General features: G+C 37.6%; 1 protein-coding gene across 1 annotated transcript in view; it reads left to right on the top strand.

Annotated features, from left to right (window-relative positions):
• The window catches only part of DPP6 (dipeptidyl peptidase like 6), a 408,025-nt gene that overhangs the window by 49,349 nt on the left and 341,749 nt on the right, over positions 1-16,927 (top strand). The gene's annotated exons all lie outside the window — the stretch shown is intronic.

The raw sequence follows: 16,927 nt of genomic DNA on the forward strand, positions 1-16,927 counted from the left end.
TAAAAGTAAAAAAGAAAAGGTGCGTTAAAATCAGTAAGTTCTGTGTGTGCAGAGAAAAGCAACAAAACTAGGAAGGGACTAGAAAACAAGGCAAGAGGAGTCGCTGAGGGAACTGGGGCTGTTTAATCTGGAGAAAAGGAGGCTCGGGGGAGACCTCATCACTCTCTACAACTACCTGGAAGGAGACTGCAGTGAGGTGCATGTTGATCTCTTTTCTCAGGTGACAAGTGGTAGGACATGAGTATTACCAGGAAAGGTTTAGGTTGGGTATCAGGAAGAATTTTTTTCACGGAAAGGGTGGTTAGGCACTGGAACAGGCTGCCCAGGGAGGTTATGGAGTCACCATCCCTGGAGGTGTTTAAGAGATGTGTGGACATGGTGCTTAGGGATGTGGTTTAGTGGTGGACTTGGTAGTTAGGTGGCTGATTGGACTTGGTGATCTTAATGATCTTTTCCAACCTATTTTCTTTTTCTTTATTTTTCTGCTTATTACAGGGATAAGGAAAGGAATAAGAAAAAATAAGTTGATTGACTCTAAAGGTGTTACCATGCTGGAGAAGAGACAGCCGTTAAAAGTTCCTATGTCAGTCAATGTGCCCAGACCTTCTTTACTTTCAAAGTGAGAACCTCACATTGAGGCACACTTTGTATGTAGTAAGAAAGTGTACACAGATTAGTTGGAATAGCTGATCTTGAATAGCCATTTCTGGAATAATTTCTGTTACTTTATAGTTTTCATTTTGCAAAGCCCAAACCTACCTCTGTTCTTCTAACCTCCTTCTAGCAGCCAGTTACAACCGGAGATGTTGCATGGGATGTGGATTCCAAAGGACTGGCATTACAAATACTTAGTTTTAGGTGAGAAACGATTTAATATTAACTTGTGCTCCAGCTGTTCTCTCTCAGCTTCATGCCCAGGTCTTGGTTACTAGAAAGAAATGGGGTAGCAGAAAGTGTGTGTTCTGTGTCTATGCAGCAAACGATTTCTCCTGAGAAGTTAAATATTTATTATTTGACTCCAGTAACTGCACTGAGAATTAAAAATGCAGTCTCACCAGTGATCAAGCTCTTAATGAGAACAAGTAGTAGTAACCCCAGTGTAACGTGCAAACTGGAACAGTGCATGGGGTCATGCCTGTCTTACGGCAATGAGTGACTTACATATGGAAACCCCTGTGATTACGAACAGGTGTCACATCACTTTTTCTATTAACCTGATCAAATAGGTTGAAATCCCCAGTGACTCCAACATTGAGGCTTGTGCTGTGGGCTCTGTGGCACAATTGACTGGAATCTCAGGGGAGGGGGAGCCTTGCATGGGAAATGAACTCTGATTGGCTGAATTTTCTTTAATAATTGCCTCAATGTCTATTCCCCCTTTTTAAGCCTTTAGCTAGGACTGCTTAGTTTGAAAAATCAAACTCATCTATTTACTACTTGAACTATTTCTTTCTTACTTTACTGTGTTCAGGGATTTATCACTGGGCTGAGTAAAATCCTGTGAAGGAAAAGCAGTCTTGAAAGTATAGTGATATGTGAATTGGCTGAGCAAGCTAGAGTGCTGAAGTCAGGTTGTTGTTTCTTGCGATGTTACTGATGAATGCAATTAGCCAATTTTTGGTGTCCACAGTTATTACAAACTCTTCCTTTGAACCATTTACAGGTTCAGGTTGAATAGGGCAATTGTGGTTTTGTTTTTGTTTTTCAAACAAATAATTTTATTTCACAGTGGTGAGTTGTCTGACAGTGAGTTTGTCCTGTGTCCAGGGGACATTTGCAACCCTTGGGAGCAATCTTTTACCTCATCGCGCTGCTCTTCCAGACTTCTCAATGAATAGGCTTCCATCTCTCTTACTGTAAATGAAGGTCCAGAGTATGTGGTTATTTCTTATTACTCTTCAATCCCTAGTGGAACCCTAGTCCATTTTAAAGGGAGAAGATGCTCTCCCCCTTGTAAGATGCCAGTGCCCCTGACCACATTGAGTTGTTCAAGAGCCCAGAAAATAAGCAAATACCTACTCTGAAAGTGACCTTAGGCAACAGCTTACATTATGTGGTGGGTAGTAAATTCACTGGTTCACGGACTTCTTGGTGCCCTCATACCAAAGTGAGTAAAATAAGGCAGGGCACAAGCACAGATTTCTTCCTTGCAATCAAATACTTTCTGATTTCTGATTCTGGCTCTGATGGGTATCTGCAGGTGCACTGAAGCACACAGATGCACGGGGGTGGGGGAGAGGGAGGAGAGTTTAGGATTTAAATTTCTGTTCCAGGCTGTTTTCTGTGGTTGCAATGTATAATAAAGTTGGTACGATACCATAAAAACCACCAACAAGTTGAGAGGTTGGAATGATTTCTTCACATCTGAAATGGCAGCATTCATCCTCTTGTGTCAGATGACATCCCCAATCCCAGTTCCCTTGTAATTAAGCTGTTCAACCTCACCCATAAATACCACATCAAAATATGGTATTTTTTAGCACTGCAACCAACTGACTGCAGTCCTTCTGCAGGTGTGCTGCAGTAAGCCATGAAATGCAGCTGCCACAAAAGCCTCTGGGAGAGCAGGGCCCAAATTACTCCAGCTGCATAGCAATCAGGCTAAATTGCTGTTGGTTTGATCAAAAGGACAAATAGGTTGACAATAATACACGACCGTATTGACAGACAACCTTTCACAACAGCTATAGAAGCTGAATAGAAAAGAGGTAGGACAAGACTTCAGTGCATAGCCTAACAATTAGATTGCCCGTTTCTGTTTTATTTCTCCACTAGATGCTATTATACTTGACATTTATGTGTGTTCACCGCTATAATTTTAAATTGTAATATTGAAATAAATAATGGTATGTGAAAACCACAAATGATACCTCATTTAGTGCTTTCCTTGTGGCTTTTGCTCATCATGTTTTGGACATACAAAAGATTTGGCAGTTGCACAAGAGGGCATATGCAGTGTGTCCATTGGGAAAAAATGCATGTTTTGGACCAGATTTTTAGATGAATTGAATCTTTTTTTTTTTTTTTCTTCTGTGTGTGCATGTGGTCTGGTAGGGCAGACACATGGGGCATTTCTGTGGTCATGGTTTTATGTGTAACAAGCAGATGGCTAACAACATACTGTGAGGGAAACCATGTGAGATGATGATTTTCTGATATTTTCAAGAGTGGGCAGCAAGTTACGTATGTTTCAGCTCTCAGAGGTTGGGCCGTTTCAAAAGACAACTTAGAAAGGTATTAAAGAATAGCACAAGAATTTCATAAAAGAGGAAATTGAGTGGAGGCATAGTTTAACTTCAATAGATAAGAGTCTTAAAAGACAACAAGGTACTATAAATATATTAAGAACATGTGGAAGGCAAAAAAAAGTGAAAGCCAATTACTTAATGTGGGAAGAAAACAAACCCAAGATGACTCAGAAAAGGCTGAAAATTTTAATGCCCTCTGCATCATTCTTCTAAAAGAAATTTACTTGTGACTCTATATTTAAAGTGATTAGTCTTAACAAGGAGATGGGTGACAAGGTGAAAACGAGAGGAGAAAAAGCTGCAAAATATGCAGATAAGGCAAATGCATTTAGTCCAGTAACACCTGATTAAAATTGTCAGTGTATACTTGGGGAATGAACCACAAGGAGGGAAAAAGAAGTCTGAGAGAATGATAGACCAGTCAACCTGACTCTGATAGCCCAAAGGAAAAAGGACCTGTCCATTAATAAACCTGTAGAGGATAATAAGGTGGTAAAAATAGACCATGTGGATTTGTCAAGTATAAATTGTGTCATTCCTGTAACTGCCAAGTGGATAAAAAGTAAGTGGTAGATGTTATATATTGTGAATTTAGTAAGGCTTTCGAAACCTCCCCAAACGCCATTTCCGGAGCAGTCTAGAAGGAGATTCTTTATAGTAAAATCAGCTTGAAATGGGTGTAGAGCTGCTTGAAAATGAATACCTATTAATGGTTTGCTGTTGAGCTGGGAGAGCATGTTACAGGAGTTTACCCAGGAATCTAGCCCTGTGTATTATAGTGGATATTTTCAATGATTTGGATGTCAGAGGATAGTCTACTCTTCTAAAATTTCCTGTTGATGTCAGGCTGAGATGGGTTACAGACACTTTAAAGTACAGGATTAGAATTCAGAATGACCTGTATACACAGAAGGAACCCTGGATATGCTTTTCAAATAGCTTAAAAACAGTAAAAGTTAAATGAAAATAAGTAATAATTACAAGACTGAAGGAAGAGAAAGCAAATGCAGAGATAAAAAAGGCAGAATATTTTGTAACAGCAGTGCACATAGCTACCTGCTATTAGACTGGATCATAAACTAGATAGACATTGTTGATATTGTTGTAAAGATATAAGGGGATGTCATGTAGGCTTGTATTAACTGGAGTAACATGAGCAGGATGTAGGAAATATTTACTCTGCTATATAGACTTTTTTTTTTTGTGCTTTGAGACATGCTTTAAGAATGATATGCGCAAATCTGAGGAAGTCCAAGGGAAAGCAACAAGGATGACAAGATTTGAAAAAATAAAATAGCCTCTGTTGGAGGGCTGAGTTTATTTGAATTTAAATGGGAGGATTTTGAGGCATCTCCAGTGCAGAAGAGCATCTCAGAAAAGGGACAGCAGTGAGTGAGAAACAGTAAGAGTGAATGGACTCAATTTTCAGTAAGAAAGATTTAGGTTTGTTAGCAGGAAAATACTTTGTGATTCTAACAATAATTAAGCATTGGAACAAGCCTGAAATGGTTGATGAAAGAACTAGGAAATATGACCTTGTCTGATTAAGGATATTATGCCCAAACTGGTGACACTTTTCAATAGCACTGGAGAAACAGTAATTGCTTTCACTATCTACCACTCAGGAATCCTTGCAGTCATCAGGGCTGTGATATAAGGGCAAGTCATTCACCAAGGTAGCTTCCAGTTTCTGAGAGTCACTTTTTGCCAGCCTCAAATCTAGGGCAAGATTGCAATTATTCAGGTGCACCCTTGCAAAGAAGTCAGGTTTTTCCTCACTCTTTGCTGCTTATTCCCATACCTCTCATACAGAAAACTTGCAGTTCTTGATTTCTGATGCTCAGTGATAGTTTACTGACAGATTACTTAAAAACAAACAAACAAAAATTAATTGTAATGCAACTATATATACTACATTGAATATAGTATACATATATACTATCATAATTTAGTGCAAAATATTACACCCAACAATAAAATTGACTTGAAATTATTTAATGATGGCAGTTTGTACTGCAGGTTTTCAGATGATAATTAGCTATCTATTCAGTGCCATTTCCCTGTGAGCATCAGGATGTACGTGCATGAATGGAATTGTGCAGTGCCAGAGATGATGAATGAAAACCTGGTCCTACTGAAAACCGTGATAATACTTCTGGTAACTTTAATGAAGTGAGGATTACACCAAAGGGAATAGAGAAAATAAAAGAAATGTAGCTAGTCTGAAACTTAGAAATAACAGTAAGTCACAAAAACTATATTTGAAAATCCCCAAATAGATGCTCAGATCTGAGCACCCATGATTGTCAAGTCTGGATGCAGGGATGTATCGTGTTGTGTGTATTTTTTTTTTTTTTATATATTTTACTCATTATGGCAGGAGAAGTTAACTGTCCTTCACAGTAGGACTTGTGAAGGGTGTTGGAGAATGATCAGCACTTGCAGTTTTTGCCTGGTGAAATGTGTATAGGTCACAAGCAATATTTCAGTGAAGCTAGAGCTCTAGTCTCATGGTCCCAGCAGAGACAGAAGACTTTATTTCTCCCTAAATATATAACACAGGTATGGGGATAAATCTAAAGAACTTTATAGTATATTTTTGCTCTTAGTAGATAATATTAATAATTATCAGGGACATATATCATTGACCGATTATTGATAAAATATCTTACAGATATCTTGTAGAGACAAGTTTTCTAGAAAAGGTGAATCACTGTTCCACGTTGAGTTTAGCGTACAGTGAAAAGATAAATTGTTCTTAATTAAAAAAAAAAATGTTTTGGATCAAAAATATTTCATTTGGTCAGTAAATAAGACAAAAACAAAAACAATAACAACAACAACAAAAAAGTTCTGTCCTTCCAAGACTACTCTATAGGCTAAACTTTGAGAAAGTGTTTTTTTACAGTTTAAAGAAATAAAACTAATTCCATTTGCACTAATGTCCATTTTTAACATTCCTGTTTATATTTAAAAAAAAAAGTGCATAATGCAACATGTATGGTGAAAATTCTGTTTCAAATTGAAATACATTCCATTTTAGAAATTGTATTTTGTTCTGCAAAGTTAAATATGAACTTGAAAATGCGGAAATAAATTAGGTCCTTTTGTTCTCTCAGTAGTAAACTTTAACAAATAAAATTTAATATCCTTGAAGGACAAATGATTCAGAGCACTGGAAACAGAAAGCCTCTATGGATTTGGGTCATGCACTCAATCATTTCTTCTGAACTTAAACATAGCTATGAGAAACAACCTCAGTTCTTCATACATTAAAGCTAGGGTCTTAACTTTATGCTTTTGTCACAATTTGATCTTGAGATATAAATCACTAAACTGAAACCTCTATAAAACCTCATTATACAAGGGGCTTCTGTTAGTATCATTGATTGATTTGCAGATTTACTGTGTGCTCATCATTGATCAGGTGAGGATTTCAGCTTGCTGAATATATTCTATATGCATCAAGTGAAGTTGGTATTTATGAAAACAAATACGCTGAAACTGACACTTGTGCCTTTCCCAAGCCTAGTTTGAGCTTGGTACATCATAGAATTGCAATGCACCTTTGTAACTGTAAGCCCAGTTAAGGAAATTACTTATTTCTGAAAATGGGCTCCCATCCCATTGAAATCTACAGAATTTAAGCTGATGCTTAATTCTGTTAATTTTGCACTTTAATTTTGCTGAATTCTAGCCATGATTTAGTATTTGTATTCTGGTATCTAAATGAAAGACGCTTGGTTGTGTTCGGTGCACACAACTGAGCTTTTAAATTCCTGTATCTGAAAACAAACAAACCAACTGAAACATACCAAACCAACCAACCAACAAACCGAACCAACCAACCAAAAGGTGTTTTCATTTTGATTTTTATTTTTAATGCAGCTTTTGAGCCTGATAGATATTTAAAGACAAAGTCTTCATGACCTATTAGTGAATATGTAGGCTGAACTGTCCAAAACGAACTCTGAGATACTGAGGTCACAATCCCCTTTGGTTGAACAAGTAATAAAGAACATTATTTCATGGCTTTTTCAAAGAAGGAAGCACTTCCTCCTTTATTACATTTTCTTTGTTCAAGGGCATGCTCAGATTAAGGAGGGTTTTAATAAGGTATCTCAGGGTTATTGATCGAAATAAATGCAGGCATTGGCATTTTTTCCCAATCTGCAACTAGTTAGTTGTTCCCATAAATGCTCCCATCAAATTGGAGACACTTTGCTCGCAGTGACATATTTATTTCTGCTCAGGTTTGACTGCCATACCTCACAACTTCCAGAAAAAAAAATGAGAAAACTTAAGAATACATAAAGGGGGAAAAATGTTCCTTTGTTCACACAAGTTCTTAGTTCCAACACAAATTTATTGTGGTTTAGACAAGATGAGTAGTTTGTGTCTCCTCTAAAATAGGGAAAGTGATTTTTTTTTTCCTGTTTGCAATCTCTTTGGTCACTTAAGATTGGAACAACAAACCACATCAGATTCCAAGAATCTGGCATTTGGAAAAAAACTTTTAAAACTCATACAACAGATACTTCTATGGGTAAAAATGTGATAGAACACTGTGTAATAGGCTCATCTTCATGCACTACACACCTATCAGCTCAGTTAGCCTCCCTCTGTCTGATGAAATAATTAAATTAGGAGCATGATGATGCACCATTTTAATTCTGCCATTGCTGATGGCTTATTATTTTTTCTACTTCAACTTAAAAATGTGCAAAGAATGTGAAACTAGAATGCACAAACCTCCAGGCCCACCAGCAGAAAGTCTGATTTACCAGATTTCCTCTAACTGCATGACTGGAATATCTGAATATAGTTGAGGAATAGCTTCCTCAACATGAACGAGCATGTCCTGGAGGCAAAAAATGAACACCTAGCTTTATCCTGTGCAGACAGCTCGTTTGAAGCATAGAGTGCTATTTTTTTTTATTGTGTGTACTAGAAGAACCTGGGTTGTCCCTGGGCAGCTGCTCAGAGGAGGATGTGACCCCTCCTGCTCCGTACCCGGTCTTCTGACAAATTTGCTGAATGCTGGACTTTTGAACATTTGTATCTACTTTACCTAGGCAGCTCCACTGTCCTCCAGCATGACAAGCAGATCTCTACAATACAACCTTTGTGCTGCCTGAGCAAAGCTCAAGCATCTTAAGTTGACTTGTCTACCAGACTGGATTTATTCCATTTAAATTCATCTGGCCCCTTCTGTTAGACTTGTTTATCCATAAAACTGTAAATGCATTTTTAAAAGTAAATTTCCTGAGACTATTCAGTATCTTTCAACATAATTGTTCTGTCTGTTACAGGAACAGTGGTAAGACAAATTCACCCTGGTGTCTTCTTCCATGTTAAATTGCTGGTCAATACATTTTCCACTTCACGACTTCCAAAGTTCTGAAGGTGCTTGATCATATTCAAAACCTCATAAAAAATTGTCCATTTAACAGCAAAAAGATGAATTCTTCCTTATTTGGAGATTTTAATTATATTTGAACTCTAAGATAGTGCATATCATTGTACTTTTGATGTCTTTGAATATTCTGGTCAGGTTCTGCTATTGTGGGTGGAGTATAAGACAAGCTTTACAGCATTTCTTGCAGTTATAGGCTACAGAAGAGCAATCTCTCAAATTCAGATTGGGACAGTGGGAGTTTTTTCCTTTCTTCCCTCCTCATCTAACGATGAACATATCCCTCATAGCACAGTGCACAAGTGGGTACTGCCTGTTTGAACTGTACTGAAAAAGGTCTTATCTTTAGTGGAGGGGATGTTTAAAAAACAAAAGCCTCAGTCCCAGTTCTGTGTAAATGCTCTGAGTGAGCTCATCAAAGCAGCTGGCAGTTAGGTAAAGGTATCTTAAGCTATACAACCTTTTAGGTATTTCTTTTCTGTTGTTCACACCTCAGGTCTTGTCTCTTTGAAGATTTTCTTCTAGTTCCCTACATCTCAAGTAGTAATCACTGACAAGTATGAAATCTGTAATTTATTCCTAGGTAAGCAATAAACTTAGGGAGTGGATGTTTAATTAGAATTAGAAAAGAAAATAACATGAATTTGCTTTGGGTTATTCTTTAGAGCATTAAAACCCCAGGAAATATCATGTCCTTTGGTTAAATGCAGATGTTGCCAGAACACAAAAACTTTGGCTGCCAGAACTGTTAGTGCATGGACATGCTAACTTAATGACACCCCCAAAATACATTTTCTAAGTTCCCTTCAACCAAAATGTCAATGTTATTTTTATTTTATTTATGTATTTATTTATTTTTAACACAGCCCTCATCAGGCTTGGTTCTGTACAAGCACAGAGCAGACAGCTGGTCCCAGCCTGGGAGAGCTGGACTCTGAGACTTTGCATTTGTCCTGGCGACTTTCTGTGTTTTTGCAAATTTGGACATAAGCACTGGCAGGCCAGAACACCTTGATAGGTCCTTCTTTCCCCAACTTCTTTTATATGTATGTTGCATTCAGCAGAGATTTGCACTTCTGATTTATTTTCCTGTTCTTTCACAACCCAACACTACTTTATAAACTCAGAGTCTGGATGCCGAGTCACTGCAATCCTTCCTTGTTGTTCCATCCACTAAAAGCTCTATCAATCTGGTAATTGTCTCGTGTGTTACTCCTCATCAGCAAGCAAACTGGCCTTCTGGATGGAGGTAGAAACATTCAATACCTTATCCACTATGAAAAAATACTCTTCGATGTCGAGTAAATTGTAAGAATTACAATCAAACTGCTTCACATTAGTAAAATACAAATGTAATATTAGCAGAGTAGTAATCTTTTGTTAATAAAATAATCCATATTTTTGCCTCTAACGAGAAAAATAGTTCTTAGAGGATGAAAATATATAAATGAAGAAACTTGCATTTTGTTGTGGAGAAGGAATCTTTCTTTCCTTCCCTTTCCCAATCTTTTTGCTTGATTTGCCATAAAGTATTATGACATTTCAAAACTTACCACAATTTTTTTGTTCCACTCTTCTGATCTTTCCTTCCTGCCTGCCCTCACCTCTCCAGAGGTAAGAAAAGAAGTGTACTTCGGTGTCTTTTTCCTTTCTTTCAGATTTAATGGAAAAGAGGAAAGAAAGAAAACAGAAGAAGCAGGGGGGAAAGAAGGGAAGAGAGTGGGAAAGAAGACTTTTTAGTTGTCACTATGATTTTTCTTTTTATTTTTTATTTTTTTCTGAGAATCACATATTTTATTAATTATTATTTTTTATTTTTTGAGGAACAATTTGTACTGGATTTTACTTTATTTTATTTTTCTTTTCTGAGCTTTATTGGTATTTGTCTTTATTTTTTTTTCAGACATTCTAGTTTTCACGTTATTTGTTGAGGGGTACCAGTTTATATTTTAATATTTTTCTGTCCAGCAGACACCACTGAAAGTCCTAGTTCCCTACATGCTCTTGTTAGGCTGTAGAGCACCAAACTACAGAAGGTACTTTCCATACTGATTTCTAATGTGCTTGTGTCTGAATTAAATGCCGACTGCAATTTCATTTGGATAAGGACTGCATCATCTGCTTTAGATGCTTGTGCTGCACCCAAGCCAGTGGAATTTGTTAAAGCCAAGATTGTGGCTGTCATATTTTTTTTTTTGTCAACTTGTTGCTCTTAACTTCCACATCTCCTCTATCTTTCCCTAGTTTCTCCCTGTTTCTCCAACACTGCTGAGTTTACTACGTGTTCAGTCTTCCTCTGTATCTGCTGCTCTCCCCCACTCTCTTCTTGTGTCTGTTACCTCCTTTGGTTCACCTCTCCCCAGAACCCAAGTTCCTTCCCTGAATCACCTTCCCATCTCTCCCTCCAGCTTCTCCAAGTGACAGATTTCCCTTTCTCCTTTGCAGCTTTCCCAGGAGCTGCATGATGCATGGTCATGGTGTTTGAGTCATCAGCACTTGTACACACTGATAATTAAAGGGTTATTAAAATAGTGCAGTGTGAGTGTAAAGGAAGTCAGATTAAAGGTTATGCAATGAATTCAATTAAATTGGCAGTAGAGAGCTGGGGAGGCAGGGGTTCAATTTTTATCCAAATTGGTGGTTATTTTACTTCCCTAGCACTCATTAAAGAGAAAAAAAAAAAAAAAAAAGTTAAGCCCTAGAGACATCTCTGACTGCCAGTGCAAACATTCTCATGAAAATACCGTAAAATCCTTAGCTCATAGATAGGACTTATACCTTCTGAGCAATGCACTTGACAGTCCTTAATCCTGTTGACTTTAAGCATTCTCTGAATATTCTTTTTACATCTCTGTAAGAATGTCTGAAAAGTGGGACAGGAGATTTTCCATCAAAAATGGTATGTAAGCATCAAATCCATTTCACAGCTTGCAGATGTAGATTGTCCTTGAAGTAAACAGAGGGTTTTTTCAAAGATAAGAAGAAACACCTTAGATTCAATTACAAATAAGTAACCTCAAAGTTAACCTGTTTTGTAAGTCCCAAGCAGTATGGCAACTTTTGGCTTCCCCGTACTGGAGCTAACCATATGATTCAGCATGAATATATTCACATTGATAGGCCTTAAGGTCAAAAAGGACTATTCCATTTAAATTTCAGTATGCAAAAATCTTTAAAACTTCCCCCAGCATAATGGTACTCACCTAGATGTCTTCCAATAAGTCCCAATGAAGAAAGGGGTTTAAAAACATACTTATGAGAGCAAAACCAAGGAAGAAAAATACAGACACAGGACAGGTCCTTTGCAGTGGTCTAAGTGTTAATAATATTTTAGAAAAAGAAATTCTAAGTAGATATTTCTGTTTTGTGTTTGGACTAAACATGACTGTGTATCATTTCCATGTGATGATATGTATGGAGCAAAAGATATACTGTCTTTTACTGTCTTTTACCATCTTTTCATACAGAGGTACAGAGGTATGCTAGACAGGCTTCCTTTGGAATTGGGAAATAAGATAGAAACGAGGTAATTGTCTGGTCATTACAGCCTTCCTGGCTCTGCCTGCTCTGAACAGCCAATGCATAGTATGTGTACATCAGCCTGTTGGTGGTGTAAAAAGCACTGGAAGTGCTTTTTTATTTTATTTATTTTATTTTATTTTATTTTATTTTATTTAAGTGACTTAAATTCACAGAATAGCACCTAAATATTACTATCTGCATAACTGTCTAAAGTCCCATTACAACCTATGCAGATCTAGCCAATACAGTCAATCATGGCCACAGACCTAAATGTTTTTTCAAGCTAATACAGATCCTTAATTGTAGGTACTTTAATTTACAAGTTGAATCCCACCCTCAGTGTCCCACTGCTCATCAGGTTACAGTCCCTAGTAACCAGACACAAATTTCCTGGAGGAGCTGTGGGATTTTTGGCCGTGTCTACACTCTTGTGTACTCACCTGTGGTTCCATGCATTTTTCCCTGTCTGTGAGACCAGGTGCTACATTTAGGGAACTACAGAGAAGCTATGGCTCTGGGAACAGCTTCCCAATCACATAGGGTTGAGGAGATGTGGAGACCAAGACTCCATCTGCTTCTTCATCAGCTGCTGATTTGTTTCTGATATTCCAGATCACTAATTATTTCTGTCCTAACCAGTGAATCTCACACACTGGACACTTCCTTACAGCCTGTTCCTGTTTAGAAGTGTACTACAATTAAATGAACTTTATGTCCCACCCCAGAGGAGGTTCAGTAGCAAAAGTGACATTGCCATGAGATCAGCAACAACATCCTCTTAGTAACACAATAACTCCTTGTTCATACAGCAGAAGAAAGGAAACAAAGAAACATACTGTCCTTGCAGCAATTTCACCATTGTTTTATAGCTCCCCAGAGTATGCAAGGCATTTTCCAGATGTGAAGGACTCATTCTTCACTTTCAACAGCTGCACACATGCTTCTAACTAAACATCATTGCAGCACATATTTTGGCAGGTTGGAGAACATTTCCTTGTGATTGAAGACCAGGGAATCAGAAAGTCCTTGTTGTGTCACAGCCTCTGGTCCTCAGCCTGGTCCTCAGCCAGCCTGCCTGCCCACAATAAACTTGAAAGCCAAAAAGAGACTTTAAAATTGCTGTTCATCAGTGCTCACACTGCAGGGAAGTAGCCCAGTCTAAGGAGTTGCCAACTCAGTCTAACCCATAGGGAAAAATAATCTCCTACCAAGACTTTTATTTGTACTTAATATATTTTGATTCAGCTTTTTTTAGGCTAGTAGACTTGGCTTTATTCTTTTCTCATGTGAATTGAGTTTTCTTTACAGAAAAAGCACCAATGTTACTAATTACTTTATTTTAAAAGTATTTTACATATCTGAGAGGTTTGTTAAAAATCAGTGTAGTTTAACAATTACTCTTTTTAATATAAAAGCCAATATATTTCACATACAATCTGGAAATACACAGTTACTTTTTTCAATTATGTTAAGTATATCATTAATCTGAATGGAAATAATAGTTTTATAAAATACTTTGTTTACAGTTCTGGCACTTTACAAGCATAAAAATCTTGTAGAAAGTGAAAGTTATTTGGTATGCTTTTGGCTGCTTTCAAGTGATGCCCTTCTTCTTGTTGGGCTCCATGGTCTTGCTTGTTAGTATATGCAAAAATGCTATTCTCAAGGTTACAGCTACGTTTTTATATTTTTGATTTTGTCAATTCCTATAGCACCTTCCTCTGTGTTCTTTTTCAAAGTTATGACTGAAACAAACCTGAAAAGCAAGCTATACTATTTAGGCTACAAGATGTGGAGTATGTTCTTGTGATATTCCTTAATATAACTACTGAGTTAGGAGATGCCACCAACTTCCATATTCCTGTTGTGGTTTTGGCTGGGATAGCGTTAATTTTCTGCATAGTGGCTGCTATGGGGCTGTGTTTGAAAAGCAATGGAATAATGCAAAACACATTGAAGTTAATGTGGACCCTACCAGTTACTAGTGGCTTGAGTTTGTTGCCTGCTTCCACCCAGGTGGTAGCTTCTCATCCTGGAAGTCCCACAGAAGAAATAAGACACTGCTCAGAAGAAGAAAATAATGTAGAGGCAGCAGCCACTGACAGCAGGGCTGTAAACACAAATCAATCTGTTTGCTGGGAAATTTACTTTTTCTTTCTCTTTTTGTCAAGTGTTCACTTTTTCTTCCTGTATTACTAGAAAGAAGTAGACATGCCTTTCTATTCATCAATGTACTTGATCTCAAAAAGCTTGATTAAGCCAACAAATGAAGGTACGGAGTCTCTTGTTCTATGGTAAGACAAGAACAAATGGCTTTTAAAATAAGGTTTGATTCTGAGACTCAAAGGGAAATAGTGAATATCAGTTTTTTCAAAAGTAACAAACTCCATTAAAGCAATGGGATACCCAACTAAAAATGCTCATTTTTCTAAAACATGGTAACTGACTATGTTGTTTCTTCTAGTTTTTAATGGCTGCATATATTATTGTAAAGAATATGCTTCAGGACACTGGAGTTTATGTGACTCATGTATCATTGCAAATGATGTAGTGACATGTCTTGGGCACATCTCCAAACAAAGCAGAGAGACAGAGAGCAGCAATGTCATTTCAACCAGATATGAGGTGTTTGATCTAAAGATGTTTCAAGAACAACAGATTCTGTCCAGAACACTACCTAGAGAGTACAGTTAAAATAACAGAACAGAGAATAATCTCACTGTTCTGTGGGCAGACACTTTTCCTCATAGTGTTTCAGTAGGACTAGCCTGTCTTTCTCTCTGTGCAAAATCAGTGACCTTTTATTGTTCAGATTCTCCTTAACCATTGAGGTTACCGTATTGCCTAATTCTGATGTAGACCAGTATTTATAGATACCCACATCTTTAAGAAAGCTTAGTTCTTTTCCTCAGTTGCTGGAAAAATATAGTAATGAATTTTGATGAGTTTGCTTTTCTGTAAGGATTAAAAAAGAGAATGAGTTTCCAAAGTTAAGGATCACTGACAAAATATACCTCTCTGGCAGATCACTCTCAACAAACAGTAATCTGACAGATTCACAGATTTTACTGTGAACCAGGTAGCATTGCTTGGCAGAGGACTTACATGCTTCAAGTGATAGTTTGGAAGTCATTTACAAAGCACTTTATATAATAAATAATAATTCTGTAGCTTGGATAAATAAAACAACAGAGATGATACCCAAAATGTGAACAGTTCAATGCAGTATATAAATACAAAACCAGTGCAACACAAAATAGCACTATGGCATGCCTTGCTTGTGCCTTGGTTAGTAAATCCTGCCATTGACCTCTGGAATCAGCCTCACAGCTAGCTAGACTGAAAATTTCAGGGCAGAAGTTTTGGTTTTACTCTACCAGGGTGAAAAACATTTGTCCACAGCTCCAAGAGCACTATTCTATTCCATTAAAAAATAATAGCAAACAAAGAAGCTTTATACTAACATCAGGAATGTCATAGGATATTTAAAGAATGTCAGTGAAAAGAAAAGGGCAGGAAAAACAAGGCCTTCAGAAGAGACATCTGGAGCTCTGCTGGTACCTTAAGTTTTTTTTGGATGGCACCATTACCTGTGTTTTGGCAACTGAAACAGACCCTAGGATGGGATCTAAAGTATAGGTATCTCAAAGTCAGCCAGCCAGCTGAGCTCCTGTGGCAGTCAGTAGAGGAAGTCGATTAAATTAATGGAGTTAGAAGAGTTCAGATCACACTGAGGCAGAAACCTATGTCTCATCAATTGAACTGTGCCCGAAACTCCATTAGCTGCATTGACTGCATCTCCATGGTCTGCAGTGGGACCTCAGAGATGTGGTTCACGTGGCCACACTCAGACATCGGTCCACAAGCCCAACCTCACCTTAAATGTTGTGTAATGATCTCTACCTTTCCAATTTTCAGTATTGCAGGGGACTCTGCATTCAGAGTTCATTATAGCCTTGTGGAGGTTGTCATGATGGAATCTCTGAGTTTTTATAGAAAATAAACAGAGCTTTTGGTAAAAATAAATAAATACAAATAAAAAAAAAGACTGGGAGGGATTTGGGTACTAAGTGATTATCATGCTTGCTGCTTTCATGTAAAAATCATCAAAAGGGAAACAGTTAATGAGTGATTGTCCCAGCTCAGGGTTTATTTAAAGTTCATGGCAGAAAAGCTGTTGAGGAGACCAGAAGAAATAAGGCTCTTTCCCCTACTCCTCTCCTGTTTCACAGCCTTCTATACATTGAGGAGGAATTCAGTGCTTTTGCTTAGCTCGCACATTTCATGTTTTCTTCACAGATCTTGCGGCAAGAAACAGCACTTCCAAAAGAAAGATGGAATGGTATTTCAAGTTAATGAAATGAATGTGACAGCAACCCGAAAACGTCGCTAATCACAACTCTGCCTAGGGATGTGAGACAGAAAAGCATTATTCCTGCCCTGTTTGTTAGAGTATTAAATACTGATTAGACTCCAGTGAAAGGAACAGGTGTAAGAGTGTAAATGAGCTATCCATGTTTCAAGCAGTGCTTCATTTTGTCGCAGTGGGTATTTTAACCTGTTTAGGATCTATTTTTCTAGCTATAAAAATGTCTCCAGATGACTGAGAATTACTGACTCCACAGCACAACTCAGCCCTTGCTCCTTGCTAGATCTCATAGCTTCCATCACTCGCAGTTTGGCTCCTCTTCAGTAACCTGCTTCTTCTTTTCATCCCTTTTCCAGAAAAAGGTTGCTGGTT

The sequence above is a fragment of the Cygnus atratus genome, chromosome 2 (genome assembly GCF_013377495.2).
Source record: "Cygnus atratus isolate AKBS03 ecotype Queensland, Australia chromosome 2, CAtr_DNAZoo_HiC_assembly, whole genome shotgun sequence".
Classification (NCBI taxonomy): Eukaryota; Metazoa; Chordata; class Aves; order Anseriformes; family Anatidae; genus Cygnus; species Cygnus atratus.